This window comes from Oryctolagus cuniculus, chromosome 6 (assembly GCF_051225735.1).
Source record: "Oryctolagus cuniculus isolate XC-2025 breed Fujian yellow rabbit chromosome 6, ASM5122573v1, whole genome shotgun sequence".
Taxonomy (NCBI): Eukaryota; Metazoa; Chordata; class Mammalia; order Lagomorpha; family Leporidae; genus Oryctolagus; species Oryctolagus cuniculus.
This window is the reverse complement of record NC_142872.1, coordinates 12,062,375-12,080,868: the sequence shown is the minus strand read 5'-3', so window position 1 is coordinate 12,080,868 and position 18,494 is coordinate 12,062,375. Positions and strand designations below refer to the sequence as shown.

Sequence of the window (18,494 nt, the reverse complement as noted above, 5' to 3'; positions counted from 1 at the left end):
GATTTCTAAATTCTGGTAAATCCCCAGCCAATCCTGATGTTGGTGTCATGAGAAGTTCGTGTTCTTGAATGTGTCACGTGTTCCGGCTTCTACAGCAGTAACAGTAGGTGTTTCAGGCTTTCTCTTTTAGCATCCCATGTGGCAGCAAGAAATTACTTATAAGCTGACTTTTGAAAATGTGTAAGCATTTATGATGAAAATACAGTAAAATAGAAAGGGCTATTAGGTGTTTTTTTTTTTTTTTTTTTGTTTTTGTTTTTGTTTTTTTGGACAGGCAGAGTGGACAGTGAGAGAGAGAGAGAGACAGAGAGAAAGGTCTTCCTTTGCCGTTGGTTCACCCTCCAATGGCCGCTGCGGCAGGCGCACCGCGCTAATCCGAAGCCAGGAGCCAGGTGCTTCTCCTGGTCTCCCATGGGGTGCAGGGCCCAAGCACCTGGGCCATCCTCCACTGCACTCCCTGGCCACAGCAGAGAGCTGGCCTGGAAGAGGGGCAACCGGGACAGAACCTGACGCCCCAACCGGGACTAGATCCCGGTGTGCCGGCACCGCAAGGCGGAGGATTAGCCTAGTGAGCCGCAGCACCGGCCTGGCTATTAGGTTTTAAAGATCATTTGTTTTCCAAAACTCCTAACCCAATTAACCACTATTTGGATGCACAACTGTTTATCTAAAACAACTCTAGAGTTTGCAAGTCAGTTTAGAAGAAACATTTGAGTACCATATAAAGAACAAAACTGCCAAGACAAAATGGGGTTCTCCTGCGTTGTCCTCTCTCTCCACCTGGTGAGCAGCGGGCCATCTGCTGACCGACAGTTTCACGACAGACCTTCCTTTATGAGTGCTGTGTAAGGCAGCCATGTACTCTGTCTCTAAGTAGCTTAATACCAGCAAAGTGCCATATGGAACTTGCTTCTAAGTTGCAGGCACATGGGCATATTATTTAGTGCCACATGTCTACCAGTTATTATTTATTTTACGATTACCAGTGGTCTAGTCACATCACATCATGAAAGAAATCAGTTGTATCAAATATAGGATTCCAACCTAATTTTAAATGTCATATGTTTTTATTTGCTTATGAATTTCCTCATGATCCCTTCTAGGATTTGATGCAAATTACCAAGCTCTGTAGAAATGCACTGAGCTGATAAAATGAATATATTTCTATATCAATTCCTTTAACAAGCATATGCAGTATTTTAAATAATTTGCAAGTGGCCATGAACTCATTTGGAGGTGCAAATAAAATGTAGTTACAAGGAAGGTACAAATATCATTTCAGGTAATGTTTGAAGCCTTCAAATAGCTTTCTAAAATTTATAACTAATACCAGTTACTTTATGTTCAGATTTTCTTGGTCAATTATGCTAGTTGATTTTTTTTCGAATTCTGTGTCATTTTAAATTTACTTCCAAACCTTAAAATTAAATAACACTTCAGAGATGAAATTTACTGAGTATACAGACACAAATTCTGTTCATATGCTGGCTTATACCTTCTTAGAATCTTTTAAGCCATATAAAGAAAAAGGTATTGTCATTCTATTTGTGGGTAAAAGGGCTCAAAGAGATGCTGTCTCATGCCTAAAGCCATAAAATGAATAAAATTAGTAATCAGCTGACCTCAGGTACCCATTGCACTCAATGTACAAGTCAATAAAATAGCATAGATTTGAGATGTGTGTTATTTGTCAAGTAACAAAAATGTGGTGATAACTTGGAGGTAGATGATCTTAGTTTACTTCTCTCCACAGAAGCAGAAATTCTATTCTCCAAACCCTTTGAGCCTAAGACATCAAGAGAATACTAACAAAAAAGAATGGAGTTTAATGTTCTTTATTAAATATGTAATTATTATTGCTTCACTTTGTTGAAACTGTATCAACTTATCAACTGTACTTACCTTATAAAAATCATTTTTGCAGTATTCTATATATGGTATGGAATGACTAAATGTAGTAATTAGCATATGCATTTCATCCCATTGTTAATTTTGTGGCAAGAACACTTTACATCCATTCTTAGTGTTTTTCAAAAATACAATGTATTATTATTAATCACAGTCATCACTTTTCACAGTCAACCTCTTGAACCTACTTAGCATATCAGTTGAAATTTTGTATCCCCTGGCCAACATCTCCCCATCCTCCCCCAATTCCAGTCCTGGTAACCAGCATGCTACTTTCTACTTCCTTTGAGATTAATTTTATTTTCAGGCATGATCAAGAACATGGAGGGTTTGTCTTTCTGTGTCTAGTTTATCCCACTTAATGTAAAATCCTTCAGGTTCATCCATGTCACAAATGGCAGGATTTCCTTCTTTTTATGGCTGAAAAATACTACTTTTTTTTAAATATGTATTTTATTTGAAAGGCGGCAGGGTGGGGGAAGAGGGAGGAAGAGACAGAGAGAAGGAGGACTTCCATCAGCTGGTTCACTCCCCAAATGGTCACAGCAACTGGGACTTGGTCAGGCCAAAGCCAGGAGCCACAGCTTCTTCTTTGTCTTCCACTGGATGCAAGGGCCTAAGCACTTGGGCTATCTTCTCCTTCTTTTCACAGGCCATTAGCAGGAAGCTGGATCAGAAGTGGAGCATCTGGGACTCGAAAGGTGCCCATATGAGAAGCCAGCACTGCAGGCGGCAGCTCTACCTGCTGTTTCACAGTGCCGGCCTCTACACTGTGAGTAATTCCACACTTTCTTTATCCATTCATCCACTGATGAACACTTAGGTTGTTTCCATATCTTGGGTGTTGTGAATACTGCTGCAATAAGCATAGGAATTCAGGTATCTCTTTGATATATTGATTTCCTTTCCTTTGGATATATATCCAGTAGTGGAACTGCTGGGTCACACAATAATTCTATTTTTAATTTTATGAGGAACTTCCATAGTGTTTTTCTACAATGGATTTACATTCCACCAACAGTATACAAGAGTTCCCTGTGTGCTATATCCTCACTAACACTTATTTTCTTCTCTCTTTTAGGTAATAGCCCAACAAGTGTAAAGTAGTATCTCATTGTGTTTTAATTTGCATTTGTCTAATGATTTATAATGTCAAGCACTTTTTGATATACCATTTGGCTACTTCTATGTGTTCTTTTTAGAAATGTTTAAGATCCACTCAGAATGGATTAAAGACTTAAGTGTAAGATCTTAAACTATGAAATTATGAAAGAAAGCATACAGAAATGGGTAGACATTAAGCATGGCCCTTAAGATGCTGTTTGGGATGTCTGTCCATACTTGTGAGTGTCTGGGTTTGAATCCTGGCTCCACTTCCAATTCTGTCCTCCTGCTAATGATGCACTCCCAACTCCAGATTCCTTCCAGTGTGACCTCTGGGTGGCACCAAGTGAGTCTCAATTAGTTGAGAAACTTGGATTGAGTTTCTGACTAATGGGCATTTGGGGAATGAACCATGGGATGAGAGCACTCAGAGCCCCACCCACCCACCCAGTTAGACACACACACACACACACACACACACACACACAGAGTCTCCCTTGCTCTCTCCCTTCCTCTTCTCACCCCTTTCTCCCTTCATTAAGTAAATAAGGTTTTAAAAACAGAGTAAAGACTCCATGATCTAGGAGAAATCATACTATGACTTTTTTGGATGTGACCTAAAAGCACAGGGAATAAAAAGAACCACAGACAAATGGGTTTACATCCAATTAAAATCTTCCACATAGAAATGAAAGCAGCCAATAGAGGGAATAGACGATCCACAGAATTGGAGAAAATACTTGTGAATTATACACCTAATAAGGGGTTATTATTCAAAATATACCAGTAAAGGGAACTCACACAACTGAGCAGTAACAAAACAAGTAACCCAATTAAAAAATAGGGGAGATGCACCCTGCTTTGGCTTTCTCTTCCATTTTCACCCTGTAACCTAAACTATGTGTCAATTTCCTTCTCCTTTTATTACTGGCTACTTAGGATTTCCTACTTTCCAAATTCTATCTGACATGCGATTTATATATATTCTGAAATTTGCTTTACTAGAAAGATATCCTGAAGATAATCTGATTCTTGGCTATTCCTAGTGTCTCTCCAGTGACTGGTAAGGTGGTGTCACTGTCAGCTTACCTACTCTCCACTTGAGAACAGTTCTAATGTCATCAAACTGTAGACTACTACTCACTGAGGTTGATGGAAAATCGTAACATAATGTTAATTTTGCTGGTAACATTCATAAGTGTGTTGACCGCCTGCATTTCATTAAGAATAACATTGAAAAGAGTGATTGAGGGTAGATTCTGTTTGTATTTTTTCCTTTAATCATACTCAGAAATCCTCTTCCAGATCTCATATTGTTCTATCCAAATTTATTAGAATTGTCCAATCCCCTCTTCCTAAGTTTGTGCATATGTGTATGTGTGTATGTGTATATATTCATTCAGATCTCATATATTACCTGTGTTTCCCTCTGTTAACCTGTGTTCTCATGGAAAATCAACACAGGTGAGACCAAGAAAATTTCACTCCCTGAATGCCTGATTTTTATATATGTATGCACACACACACACACACACACACACGTTTTCTTTCAATGAATGTTTCGTTTAATGGTCTGAGTCCACAAGCCACAGATGATTAATCCATTATCGCATCATTTGTTCATTTGCTATTTTCACCTGATTACTTAAAATGCAGTTTCTGAAACCCTTTTTTGCTATTTCCTTGCCAGTTTTGTTCCTGATGGTTCATCTCCTAAAACAAAGCAAGTGCCATTAGAGTAGTTGACCTCTGTTCCTATGGCCCAGAGCTATCTGGGACGAATCTATTATAATTGGATCATTTAGCTTTTAACTGCCTACCTCCCTCTTCCAGCTTGGTCAGTCTGCCACCCCACAGTCTGCATAAAATGTCTGTAATGAACCACGTACTATCCATGAAGAACACGGAATGCTAAATTTCATTTGAATCAAGATTTTAGTTACTTTCACTTTCTAACCAATATTTTCAAAAAGTAAATTAGAGAATAAATTTAGGCCTCACATAAAAACAATTGACAGCAGAGACAGATTCAAATTATTCCCAATAACAAACAGTATCAGCATCAAACAGCTATTGATCAAAAATGAAAAGTTCTTGCTAAACAGAAGCCCTGTAAGCCAACAACAAATATATAGAAGTATACAATTATTTTAAGAAATTAGCTTTAATCGCTTCCTTCATTTACCATTCACCCCCTTTTCTAATGAGGCCAATTGACAGCTTCCTCTTGTTGTCACTTTCTATGCTTCATGCTTAAAATTCTACAGTAAGGTATCTCAATGCAGGAGGGCAGATTGAGCTGTCGGGGGAAGAAGGAGAAAAGTTGCTAAAATGAGCCGAGGCAGCTAATGAGTGACAGAATGAGAACTGTGTAAAGCTGGCTTTCCTTCCCGGCTCGCATATTCCCAGCTCCTGTTCCTTCCCACTGACAAGCTCTCTCACTCCCTGGCTCCATCCAGGCAGCCCGAACCCTGACAAAGTTCTCCTTGAAGCACATTGGTCAAAAAGCTAACTTGATTTTCTCCCATCTACAGAAAGAACAATTTTTAACTTGCAGGGTTTTTTTTTTTTTTTTCTGGAATCAGAAATATAACACATGCTTAAATACAATTGCTAATCAAATACAACTGAAAAAAATCCCCACTGGTAAACTGATCCACTGTGCTTAGGAAGTTAAAAGAAAAGATGCTGAATGATGTTATTTTTTTCTTTTAGTTGGATTCACAGTGGAAAATTTCCCCCAAAACCCAAAACTATACAAATTTTACAAAGGTAAGGATCTAATTTTTAGACTAAACCGTATGAAGATCAATTAAAGACATTAACACAGTGACTTTAAATTCATTTCTCAACAGATGACTGATTTTGAAAAAAATACGATCTGTATTTATGATATTATCTGTATAGCTAGCGAAGACCTTAAAATTAATTTTTGTGTGCTAAAATGATTATAACCTAGCTTCATTGCCTGCTTAAAATCAGTAATTATGAATGACTTTCATATAAGATAGAGTACTAAGAATTTAAAGATAGTCAGCCAGAGAAGTACGGAGCTCACTTGAAATTCCGAATAGTTCACTGGTTATTTTGAAGTCTTCAAGTTAAAATTAGTAAACTTCCAAAACAAAGTCTGTGTTTGCAGCTGTGATATCAAATTTGATACTTAAGTATGCAATTCCAAAAGCAAGGCTTCAGGAACAAAGGCATTGCCTTTCTTGAAGTATTCCTAGCTTGACCTTAAAATCACACAGGCTATGTTTCTTCTTGTATTGCATTTTGAGTTATAGTTGGTCTACCCAGACCTCTGTCTCATTTTCCTTCATGTGAACTTTTTGTGCCCAATGTTTTATTACTGGATTGAGTAGAAATTTAACCATTAAACATATGGGCATTGAATATATGTGCCTGAAGATAAACCCAACCTGTGCAATGCGAAAACAATTAAAATTGTGCTACGTTCCCTTCCTTTCTGAACCCAGTGGACTTAAATAATAGGAGGGTTGATACTCACTCGGTGGTAACCCTGTCTGACCTTTTCTTTAGTTCAGGCTACCAAACCCACTCACCCTGCAGGAGTAAACATATGTCCTACAGAGGCTGTGGGTTAGCCCTTACAACTTGGATAAACAACTACCTGACAAACAAGCACTCCATGACATATGCCCCTAATGTATACACAGTTGGTTAAAAGGCTGAAGGAGCAGCTCCTCTTCATCTGTTGTATTCTCTGAGTTGACCAGAGATTCCTGAAGAGGATACAGTATATTAAAGGGAAGACTTTCATGCCAGATTCTTATTTGCTCACGGACAAAACATGGTAGCACATGCATGCACAGACACACAAACTGCAGATTGAGTATTCCAAAAAATGTTGCCTTTTTACACTAAAGATCATCTATTACTGTTTTGCACTGTGTTTGGGTCTAGCTATGGACCACTCGCCAGGTCTTTCCATTCTTCTCACCCCATAAACTCCTTCCCCCAGGGTCTTATGCTCTCTTCTCCCTTCCCTCCTGGACTCCATTACTCATTCAGTTTTAACATAAACCAATTTTCAGAATCATGTTCACCCATGTCCAGAATTAACTGAGGCACCTGTGTTAAGCTTTCATTGCTTACTATTCGTTCCAACACCTACTAAAACTATAACTAAGTAATTATTCTTGTAATAGTATATTTTATGGTCATCTCATGGTCTACAATACCACAATAAATTCCTCCATATGATCCCAGGATTCTAAGGCATGTAGCGCATAGAAAGGCCACCAAAATGTGTTTTTGAATAGACAACAGAATGGAGTAGTTATAGCATCATTTGGTTTCAGTTTAGGTGAATGTTTTCACACAGATATTCCAACTGTAATTTTTCTACTTTATCACTCTCTGTATGCTAATTTCATCAAGAATGTTCAGTGATTCTTCTACCCTCCTCTCAGATTTTGCAGATCAGATAACCTGGGCACCTGGGCTGCTGTCACTTTCTTCCATCTGTAGATGATTTTCACCAGGGAAGTATGATTAATAAAAAATAAATGGAATTTCATCCCAAATAAAAACTTCTATGGCTCAAAAGCATATTACCGTATAAATGAAAAGATAATCCACAGGGTAGGAAGATACTCTCAGATCCTATGTCCCACAACAGTTTAGAAAACTCATATAATAAGCACCTGAAAAGACACTCCAAGTCATCAGTCAGGAGGGAAAGGCCAATCAACACCACATTAATATATCAGATCATACTCACTAGCATAATTGGAATAAATGGTTGATGAGGATTGGAAAAACTGGAACCTTCATTCACTGCTATTAGGAATGCAGAACGGGGCAGTTGTTATGGTAAAGTGTTGGGATTCTTCAAAACATTACACCATGTTACCCAGCAACTCCACTCCCAAGTTAATACTCACAATAACTGAAAAGTGTTAATTACATGGCCCTGCTCAGTTCAGCATCATACACAACAGCTAACAGGTGGACTCAATGCAAGTCAGCTATCCATTAACAGGTGACTGGATAAACAATATATATGCACAAAGTTGAAATATCATTCAGTTGTAAAACAGAATGATGACGTCTTTTCTATGTTATAACAAGTATGGGTCTTGGAAATATAATGCTAAGTGAAATAATTAAGACACGATAGTAAACAATATATGATTCCACTTATGAAATACGTAGAACAGAGTCATTGGTAGAAAATAGATTACAGGTTACCAAGTGGGAAGGGATCGTTGGGGAATTACTACTCCTTGAGGTGATGAAAAAATTGGGGAATTATTTACTGAATGCTTGATACACCTCAAAAGTCTTTTCATACAATAATCATTCAGAAAAATGCTCCACAGAAAGAACACACAGATGACCTCACGTTTGTCCCAGCACAACCTGTAGTGGAAAGCTCATTGTGGGGTAGGAGCCAGGTATTCTCCAGGAGCCTAGTACCACTCCAGGGGATCTTGCTTTATCTACAGCTTACAGACACATTTATTATTGCATTTTATTTTTCTCATGTTACACCCTAAGCCCACCTGTCATTGGCTGAGCAGGACTCATCGCCCCAAAACTCAAGCAGGTGTTTAAACTCTGATGTCTTAATCTTAGTGTCTGACAGATTGAAGGGGAAGACTTGATGCAATTTTGGTGGCTAGGAGGTGGGGCCAGTGGGAAGTGTTTGGGTCAGTAGGGATGTGCCCTCAGAGGATGCTTCTCAAGAAAGACTGGTTACCCAAGTTCAGGTTCTGCTGCCCTGTTCTTTCTCGCTGCCTGATGCACCATGTAATTATGCCTCCACGCCTGCAATGCTGTTTCCACCAGACATCGGACTATGGGGCCACCGTATCCTCAACTGTAAGCTGAAATAAACCTGTCCTCTCCCAGGAAGCTCTTCTCAGGCACACACCACCCATCCTGTGGGAGTAACTGTGAATCCCACAGGCTGTGCTCATTATGCCAAGGGGATTAAATGCTTTCCCAGTAAAGTTCAGAGCTCCCTCAGTAGATTGCCAGATGGGTGCACTAAAGTCTCTAAGAGCGTTCAGGGGCTCCCAGAAGGAATGAGATTTCCTGAATGCATTTAACATCGAAGTTCAAGGTGACCATATGAAGTATGTCCATAGAGTTTAGAACTTCATCTAAGATCCATCCTCAGATCTTCTCCCATTGCCATAAACCACTTTTGCCGTTACATTGTCACTGTTCCTTTTCCAATTATTGACTTAGTCATGCGTGTTAATCTGGCGTGACACAGTTCTTTTCAAAAAATCATGCTGGATTTCAACTTAGTATTTTTCCATTGCACATTAAAAAATGCACTTGTGGCTAGAAAAGAAACCAAAGGGTCCACGTGGGCCCAGGGACAGCTGCGTCACGTCCTGCCCATGTGCTGGTGCAGAGGCACTGAAACAAAGCCCGCTACAGTGGCTGAGCAGACTTTCATTAGCGGAGCTTTAATAATACAGGGCTAAGAAATCCTGGTGCTGAAAGCTATATGGAAATCTTGTTCTTTTCAAAGGCCAAACTAATTATCTCTTTTATTAAAATGAAGTGGTGAAAACAGCTACACATGTGTTTGTTTTTATTTTTCTCAAGGAATGCTTGGGGTTTTGTTTTCTCAAACAAGATAGATGTTGTTCATTAGATTACAGCAATGCTTAGCGCACCCACAAGTCATTTTAATCAAGCAGGAAAAAAGAAATGTGAAATTGAGTAACAATTAAAAAAATCATCCTGGGCTGAGCTCCTTCATTGAATGAAGGGCAGAAAAAGGACGTTGATGACTTTGAGTCTTTAAAGGCCTTGCCTCTTGTTCCTTTAGGCAGTCTCTACACTCGTCCACGCTCCCACCTGCACAGCCCCTTACACTTTGCTACTCACCTGCTTCTCACACGGTCATCTGCACAATCCTTGGAGTACTCAGTCTTCCTTCTGTCTCCAAACATCCCTGCCACTCAGCCTCATCTAAGTATATGGGACAGATGGGCTCTGAGTAAATGGCCAGCAAGGTATCTATACACATAGAGCTCTGGGAGATCCACGATGGCTGAATGGGGTATAGCCGTGCTAACTCCAGCTGTCCTGGGATACGAAAAGAAATAAGAACGGACTGCATTTCCAAGGGTCTGACTGATGGAAATTTTCTGCAAAAAAGTGAAACAGCAATGAAGACCCTGTGGGACAAGAGCAGAGAGGACAGACAGAGCATTGCAGCCCACCAGGCTGCAGCCAGCTGCCAGCTGCAAGCCCCTATCCTACCACATCAAGGTAAAAGAAATTCCCACACACCCCACTGCTTGCAGCTTTATCTGAGAGTGCATTTTACAGTCACCCACCGAATTTTACTTCAGCATAGGGGAGCTGACTGGGGTCTGAGCAACCTCCAAGCTTTGAGCAGGGAAGCCACAGTGCTGACTTCCCAACCCCTACCTCAACCCATATTCACATAAAGTGGCAGCGTAAAGTGGCTCAGTGTTCCTCTGCTCTGCTCCTATCAGATCAGAGTCAGAGTCAAAGCACCATATGGGACACAGGACAGATCCCCTGCATCCTACAGCTGTGAGAGTTTGGGGACATTAGCCCCAGAGCTATGCTTACTATGTGAGCCAGGAGGATTCACCTTAGCTTTTGGGGGCTAACACCAAAAGCAGCCCACAGAAAAATACATTCTCTCCCTCAAAGATCTGGGTAATGATCCCGCTATACGCTGCAACACCAGGGGATGGTAAAAATCAGTTCTTAATTTCTCAGTGCCACTGCAGTCTATCCAGTGGGCCTATGGAAGACCCCACCTGTATTCTACCTTTCTAGACTCATACCCTCCAGAGAAAAATCCCCCATATACCTTGTAGTCACTCCATTCACATCCCCTAATCCCAGAGCTGCTGATATATAAGCCACAGATCCAGCTGGACTGTCCTAATAGGACCCGAGGAAAGATCCACCCATATCACATAGTTCTTGAGCCATAGCAATTGGTGCCACGAGCACTGGCATCACTCAAGTTGGCCCAGAGGACAAGGGAACAGCTACCTGTGTCTCCCTAAGCACCAAGACCAAGGCAATGGCTATCGCAGTCACCAGGGACATTGATACTGAACTCTGTGGACCTAAGATACACACCTTGGGAAACCACACTTCTATTCCTCTGAACTGCAGAATACTGGACCACTGTGTCACATATAGACACAACTAACATTGAGACAAATCACTCACAGAGGAGACTCCTGGGGCCTCACCTAGAACCAAGCCAAAGCAGCAAGCCAAGTGATACCCTGCATTCCAGCTAACCCATAAACTCTTTTCCGATAAAACCTACCCCATAAAGAAAAAGGGATGAGTACAGCAGATGTGCAGAAGTCAATGCAGGGACACAGGAGCCAGACAAAGCCAGGTACACAATACCTCCAAAAGAACAATACTCAGGAGTTATATCCTGAACTGAAGAAACTCTGTGATTGACAGATACAGAATTCAAAATAATGATTGTAAGGAAACTCAGTGAGATGCAAGAGAACACAGAAAGATGGAAGAAAGGAGGAAAACAATGAATGATATGAATGAAAATATTACTAAGGAGATAGAAATCATTAAAGAACCAAATAGAAATTCTGGAGGTGAAATCTTCCATCAGTAAAATAAAAAATATGATCGAGAGCTTTAACAACAGAACAACCAAGTAGGGGAAAGAATTTCTGATATGGAGGACAAGGCTTTTGAAATAATCCAATTGAACATAAATAGACAAGAATCAAAAAGAAAGTCTATGCAAAATGGGATATCATTTAATGATCATGGATTCATATTGTAAGTATCCCTGAAGGAGAATAAAAGGAATATGGCATTGAAATCCTGCTAAACTAAACAATTGAAAACTTCCCAGGTCTGGAAAGAGACATGGACATCCAGACACAAGAAGTTTGAAGAACCACAAGTAGAATCAACCAAAAAAGGTGTTCTGCAAGGCATATTGCTGTCAAATTAAAGGCAAGGAGAGAAGCACAAATCCCTTAAGATGAAAGTATCAAATTACATATAAAGGAAAACCAATTAGATTAATATCAGATCTCTCAGTGGAAGTCCAAACGGCCAGATTAGAGTAGGGTAATGTAATAAGGTCTTAAAAATAATCTCTTCCAACCAAAACTATATATCCCGTGAAGCTATCCTTTAAAAGTGAGGGAGAAATAAGGGATTGTCCAGACAGGCAAACACTGAGTGAATTCACCGTACCCAGATCTGCCTCACAAGGGATTCTGAAAGGCATCCTGCATTAGAAGTAAACATCATGAAACACATGACACCACCAAATTCACCAACAAAGCAGGGAGAATCAGTATCCAATCAACAAAATCAGTGCTCTTAGCTCTTTTCTGTAACAACACTAACCTTGATTGTAAGTGAATTAAATTCTCTAGCCAAAATCTTTGCTCCCAACAAGATACTTACTTCACAGAAACACAGAGACTGAAAGTGAAGGGCTAGGTAAAGATATACCAGGCAAACGGAAACCAAGAACTAGTAGGAGTAGCTATCTTGATATCAGATAAATTAGACTGAAAATCATAAACTATTTAAGAGATCAAGGACATTATATTTTGGTAAAAGATTCAATTCATCAAGAAGATATAACAATCATACACACACACACACACACACACACTTAACACAAGACCACCCAGATATACACATCAAATATATTAAAACTAAAAGGAAAAAGAGATTCTAGTACAATAGTGGGTGACTTCAACACCTCACTCTCATCAATAGATGGTCATCCAGAAAGAACATCAATAAAGATACATCAGAGTTGAAACATAATCCAGAAAATCCACCCAACACACATTTATAGGACATTTCACCCAACAGCTATAGAATACACATTCTTCTCCTCAGCACATGTTTTCTAAGATAGACCACAGATTAGGCCATAAATCAGGTCTCATCAAATGTAAAATTTTCAAGTCATACTGAGTATCTGCTCAGATCATAAAACTAGAAATCAGTGATAACAGAACATTTATAAGCACTTGGAAGTTAAATAACATACTACTGAGCAATCAATGAGTCATTGAGGAAATTAAAAAGAAAATCAAAACTTGCTTGAAATGGATGACTGTGAAAATACAATATATCAAAACGTGGAATACAGCAAAAGCACTATTAAGATGGAAGTTTATAGCATTAAGTGCTTAGATTAATAAAATAGGTCTCCAATAAAAATCTATTGATGCATCTCACAAACGTAGAAACTTAAGTACAAACGAAACCCAAAATCAGCAGGAGGGGAGAAATAATAAGGATCAGAGCAGAAATAAATGAGACTGAAACTAAAAAAAAAATACAAAAGATCAACACGAGGTTGTTGAGAAGATAAACTATAAATAAACTAGCCAGGCTAAATGAAAAACTCAGTATTAAAAAGGATTAAAAAGGAGACATTACAACTGACACCACTGAAATACAAAGGAGCATAAGAAACTACTATGAAGAATTATATGCTAATAAACTGGAAAGCCTTGAATAAATGTTTAAATTCCTGGACACATAAAACCTACTAAGATTAAACCAAGAATACACAGATAATCGAAACTGACCCATGAAAAACAAGGATATTGAAGCAATAATCAAGTCTTCTATCAAGGAAAAGTCTGGGACCTGATGGCCTTACTGTTGAATTCTACATTCAAGAGGACGTAACTCCAACATTTTTTCAAACTGTTCCAAAATACTGAACAGGATGGAACTCTGTCAAACTCTTCTTCTGAGGCCAGCATAGTTTGATACCAAAACCAAAGACATAACATTAAAAGAAAACTATAGGCCTATATCCTTAATGAATGTAGATGCAAAGATTTTTAACACAATATTCACAAATTCAATACAAAAGCACATCAAAAAGTACATGTATCTCTAACTCTGCCTGTCAAAAAAAAAAAAAAAAACCTAAAAAAAAAATAAAAAGTACATGTATCAGATCAAGTGGGGTTTATCTCAGAAATCCAAGGGTGGCTCAACAGTTGCAAATCAATGAACATCATAAATCACATCAATAGGATGAAGAATTAAAACCATATGGTCGTCTCAATAGTTACAAATAAAATATTTAATAAGATTCAATGCCCCTTCTTGATAAAAAAAATCCACAAATTAGGTATAGAAGGAACATTTCTCAAAATTATAAAGGCTATGTATGACAAACCAGCAGTAAATATCATCCTCAATGGGGAAAATCTGAGAGCATTTCTGCTCAGATGTGATATAAGACAAGGATGTCCACTTCTGCCACTGTTATTCAACACAGTACTGGAAGTTTTAGCAAGAAAAATGAGGGAGGAGAGAGAAAGAAAGAGCATCAAAATTGGAAAAGAGGAAGTCAAAGTGTCTATGTTTTCAGATGACATGCTGTTGTGCATGGTAAAACTCCACCAAAAAGCTGTTAGAATTGATAAACTAATTCAGTAAAGTTGCAAGTTACAAAACACCCATATAAAAAAGTAGCTTTTTATATGCTAATGATGAAATCACTGAAACAAATCCCACTCACAAATCCACACAAAAAATCATATTTATGAGTAAATTTAATCAGAGAAATGAATGCTATCTACAAAGAAAACTATCAGACAGTGATGAAAGAAATCATTAACAATACAAATATAAAAAACAGAAGCATATTTCTTGCTCATGGATTGGAAGAATCAATATCTAAATGTCTATATTAAATAAAGCAATTTATAGATTCAATGCAATCTCTATCAAAATACCAATTACTTTCACAGAATTATAAAAAAAGATCCTCAAACTCTTGAGAAATCACAAAAGGTCCTGAATAGTCAACATGATCCTTGATCAAAAAAAAATCAAGCAAGAGGCATCACAATACTTGATTCCAAAGCATACTACACAGCCATAGTAATTAGAACAGCTTGGTAGTGGCATAAAAACCAATGCTCAGATCAATGGAACAGAATAGAGGGCCCACAAATTAATTCACGTACAAAGAGCCAACCAATTTTTGACAAAATGTTCAGACCATACACTTTAATAAATGGTGCTGGCAAAACTGATATATACAGATCCATATACATATATATGGATCATATATACATATATATATATATATATGTTGCAATTTTTGATTAAAGCCAAGAAGGAAACACTGTATATACTTGGATGAACAAAATCTGGGGAACTTACTGAGGTGTAGTAGACAAGAAGTGGCTTCCTGAGGAAATAAAGATCAATCCCACGCCTGAAAGAGAAGTCCTTATAGGAGCAGAGAGACGAGAACTCCAGGCAGAAAGAGAAGTGCTTACACTCTGAGCTGGGAAAGTACTTCAGTGGGTCTAAAAGCATTCAGAAAGCAGGAGATGGATGTTTTTCAAATGAAGGAAAGAACGGTCTCAGGCAAGTTGGGAGAAGGAATTGAGGGCCAGACTGTTCAGAGTATTACAGTCAACAACAAGGAATTTGATTTCCATTCAAAGTGTGATACAGTGTTCTAATGAGTGAAGGGGAAACAAATATGAATATGCAAAGTGATTAATATCAGGAGACCTAAGTACTGCACAATTGATATAATTAATGATATTTTGTGAGACAACAAATGATCTTAAAGGTTCTCCACACACACACACACACACACACATATAACTATGGGAGGTAATGGTTATGCCCAGGGGCTTCAAAAAAAAAAAATCATAGAAAATGGAATTAAAATTAAGTTTATTTTGGTGGAAATTTTTTTTGAAATGCGTTTATGAATGGTTTTCAAAAATTTCATAAAAAGGATATATTTGAAAATGCTAGACATGGTTTTCAGCATTATGTTACACCAAAACAAAACTTTTAATTGTATTTTTCCATGACTTTTTTTAATGAATACTCATATTAATTACCTTGAATCTGGCCGTCATTCCATAATGCACATATTTACATTCCTGAGCTCTTTACAGAATTATTATAGTGGGGGAAACTTATGTTTCCTGCTCCAAATTTTGAGTTTACATGTCAGTTTAGACTTTAATTGTACATGTGGAAACCAATGTTGTCCCAGAACCTAGCTTCTGTAACCAGAATACTCATTTGATCATAAGCAAATTATTTAACTTCTCTGTGTTTCAGAGAGGAAAATGGCACAAACCACCTATGTCTTTTGAAATGTTGAAGTGAGTTATTACCAAATAACACTTATACCAGCACTGACATGCAGTAAACATTCTATATTCACTACTGCATCAATTTTATCTTAATATTTAAAGCTTTTAATAAAAGCCAAAAATTTCTCATATGGGAATAAATTCAATAAATTGTTTATCAAAGAAAAGCAGTGACTTTTTTTCTTTACTGACACCAAAATACATGTTGCTCTATTTACAGATAGATGTTATAAGGCCTGTTTCATATTTGGTAAATAAAAGCATTTCATGACCAAACCATAGGAGATAAAGTTCTCTACTGAATTGACAAGAAAGGCAAAAGTTGGCCGCTAACGAGAGAAGAGAGGAGAACCCACGGCAACATGATTTGCCACGTGACATTCACTCCCTGGGTGGCAGAAGGGCCATCTCCATGCAACAGTCCTCTGCCCCATCACACACCTGCCAACGGCACCTGGTCCCCAAGACCCCACTGTAGCATTTGAATGGAAATCAAATAACCATTACCTCCCATAGTTATATGTGTGTGTGTGTGTGTGTGTGGAGAACCTTTAAGATCATTTGTTGTCTCACAAAATATCATTAATTATATCAATTGTGCAGTACTTAGGTCTCCTGATATTAATCACTTTGCATATTCATATTTGTTTCCCCTTCACTCATTAGAACACTGTATCACACTTTGAATGGAAATCAAATTCCTTGTTGTTGACTGTAATACTCTGAACAGTCTGGCCCTCAATTCCTTCTCCCAACTTGCCTGAGACCGTTCTTTCCTTCATTTGAAAAACATCCATCTCCTGCTTTCTGTGTATGTGTACCTCTCCTACCACAGACTAACGCAGAAAGGAGTGGAACATATGGTGTAAGCAGGTGAGTCCACCAGTACTGACTCCCATGTGTAAAAGGAACTGAAAATGCGAAGACACTGATGGCACACGACACAGAGCATCAGGGTAAGGGTTGTTAAGCTGATGAACTCAAACATTTTGCTCTATGTTTGTTTGCCCAGATCCAGAGCACGCTTTTCAAGCCACAGCATGCCTAGCCCTAGCTTATTTTCATCATCTGGAAGTCAGTTCAGATGCCACCTTTTAAGAGAAGACTTTTCTGAGGTTCTGTGTAAAATAGTGCATGCCCTCTAGCTCTGTCTTAACCCTCCCAAGTGAAACCTTGTCTTATTTTCTTCCCAACACTTAGGACTATTTGAAATTCTCCCATCCTCTCCTAGTTGATTGTCTTTGTACCTCTTTGTACCCACTCAGGGAAACAGTCCCTTGGTAACAGGAAATTCATCCATCCTGTTGCCTGGCATATTGTTAATTCCTGGACTATTTGTTGAACTGTTGAATTTTTAAAATGTCTGAGTTCCAAACAATTTTGTTGACTTCAAGCCCTCAGCAACCATCTGTTCTATTTTTGGGTCCTACGACTGTGCAAGTCCACTGTTGGCACACTTGGGTATTTTGTGGTGGTCAGCTGATGGGGGTGATGAAGTCAAATCAGGAAGGTCAGGAGGATGTTCGTTCCACTCTCCTAGGATCCTCTGCCAACCTTGCAAATCTGCCTCTCCTCACCTTTCCCATGACTGCTACTTCCTGAGACTCTCTCCTCTCTCTACTTCCATCTCTACGTAAGCATCTCCACTGGGCCAAAACATTGATTTTTTTTAGTGATTTTTAATTTTTATTTGTAATTCAGAGAGACAGTTCTTTCATCTGCTGCTTCTCTCCCCAAATGCCCTCAACACCCCAGGATGGGCTAGACAAGTTTCAGGACCTAGAAGCCAAGTGGGTCTCCAATGTGGTACTTGAACCATCACAGCTTTTTCTCAAGGCATGCATTAGCAGAGAGCTTGACTGGAAGTGTGGGATCGCATACTCAAACCAGGCCCTCTGCTACGGGATGTGGGGCATCCCAAGCTGGGACTTTACTGCTGTGCAAAATGCTCAAACCATTGCAGAATCTGAACACCGCATTTCTAAAGTACGGAGGTGCAGCTGGGGATGAGCTCATCTTTGTATTTCAACAGAAAGACTTTCCTATTAGTGTGATACGCAGTTCAGTATTTGCACACAATTACAATTACAATCAGAAACTTTGAATAATCACATGAAATTAAATCATGCTTGCAATAATTTACTTTGTTATTTTTATCTGCACAAAAGATCTCACATTTGAAAACATCTCTGTTGTTTTAATGCATCTAAACTGTCACTCAGGCAGGCTTTGCTGGTTACCTGCCTAAACACCCCCCCCCACTTTTTTTTTTTTTAACAAAATCACCCTGACATAGTTCATGGTTGTGATTTACATGCCCAATAACAG

The 18,494-nt window shown here is 38.7% G+C and overlaps 1 long non-coding RNA gene across 5 annotated transcripts in view; it reads right to left on the bottom strand.

Annotated features, from left to right (window-relative positions):
* Window positions 1-18,494, bottom strand: part of LOC149126014 (uncharacterized) — a 166,758-nt gene that overhangs the window by 54,863 nt on the left and 93,401 nt on the right. The gene's annotated exons all lie outside the window — the stretch shown is intronic.